The 1,503-nt window shown below is 37.7% G+C and overlaps 1 non-coding gene across 1 annotated transcript; it reads left to right on the forward strand.

The window, feature by feature from the left end:
- The first annotated feature begins 425 nt into the window (after positions 1 to 425).
- Positions 426 to 532, forward strand: LOC111754380 (U6 spliceosomal RNA). The gene has a single exon (XR_002789072.1). It is a non-coding gene; the product is annotated as a U6 spliceosomal RNA (small nuclear RNA).
- Positions 533 to 1,503: the final 971 nt, after the last annotated feature.

The raw sequence follows: 1,503 nt of genomic DNA on the forward strand, positions 1-1,503 counted from the left end.
AGATGAAGTCACCTGCTGTAGACAGGGATGTGAATTAGCATCAGATTCCAGATCCTAGACTCTTTGGAAACCTCACCAGCACTCAGGAGAACATAAGAGTTTGTTCCCTTTGGTATTTGAACCCTGAAAGTTTAAATGAAGCTTCCATAGGGTTGAGGAAGGCGTTGTTTCCCCAGGCTAACTTCAAACGTTGTTTTCCTCTGGGGAGGGCAACTGTGGTCCAAAGAACCTGGTCTTGTTTGTAAATACTGAGGATTTGTTTGAAGGATACTAAAGGAGCTGAACATAGCGAATGAAGTAAGGGTAAGAGGGCAGATGAGGGAGCTGGATCACCCGCCGTCAGGGAGGAGGGGAAAACTTACTCTTTGCTGTTGGCCTTCTTACTTTTTCAATTAATAAACATGATTTTTAAAAGAGCAGTTTTAGTGCTCGCTTTGGCAGCATACATATTAAAATTGGAACAATACAGAGAAGATTAGCATGGCCCCTGCGCAAGGATGACCTGCAAATTTGTGAAGTGTTCTATATTTTTTTACTTTTTTTAAACACACACACACACACACACACACACATATATACCCAAAAGGGGCAAAAAGGATCATAACCTGTTTGAACCACCAGATTCTTTTATTTGTGTATCTAAATAAATACTGAACAGTGAAAAAAAAAAAAGTACAGAGCAGTTTAGGTTACAGCAAAATGAAGTGGAAAGGGACTTGGATGCAAAAACAGTGATAAAATGTTTCCCTGCCATGCAGTATACTGGGTTTGAACCCCTGCAGCACAAAAAAAATTTGAGCAGGAAGATGCTCGTTGTCACCACTAACAGACAATGCCCATACCATGGACATGTGACTTTAGAATGGTACGTTTATTATGAGTGGGGAGCCTCCACTGATATATCATTATTATCCATAGTTTACATTAGCGTGTTTTAGTCTGTGAGTTCTAACAAAAATATAGTGACATGTACAGTGTCATGTCATAGAGAATAGTTTCATTGCCCTAAAAATCCTCTATACTCTACCTTTCATTCCCTTCTCCCCCTAACCCCTGGCAACCATGGATCTTTTTATTAAATAATGTTTTATTTTAAAAAGGATAAAACAGAATAAAACCAATCAAAACAAACCAGTGTAAGAGATACAGGACTTCAAAACATTACAAAATCAACAATAGTTACCATAATGCCTTTAGGTATCTTCAAAATAGCTGCAGATAACTTCGGATATAGTAAAATAGAATAGGAACAGAACAGAATAGAAACAATAAAAGCAAAACAGTGAATGCAATAAAGGACTTCAAAACAAGCCATTAGTAAATCCAAAATTGCTACCATAATGTAGCTTGTTATCTTTGAAATAGCTGCTCCTGCCATCAGGTTTGATGTAATCAAACAAAACAAAAGAGAATAAAACTCAAACCAACAAAACAGTGAAAATGATATAGGACCTGAAAACAAGTCCATAGGGAACCAACGATGGTTGTAACCCTCAGAAGGAG

This window comes from Cavia porcellus, unplaced genomic scaffold, assembly GCF_034190915.1.
Source record: "Cavia porcellus strain 051 isolate PalLab524CR breed Dunkin Hartley unplaced genomic scaffold, mCavPor4.1 scaffold_1, whole genome shotgun sequence".
NCBI classification, from domain to species: Eukaryota; Metazoa; Chordata; class Mammalia; order Rodentia; family Caviidae; genus Cavia; species Cavia porcellus.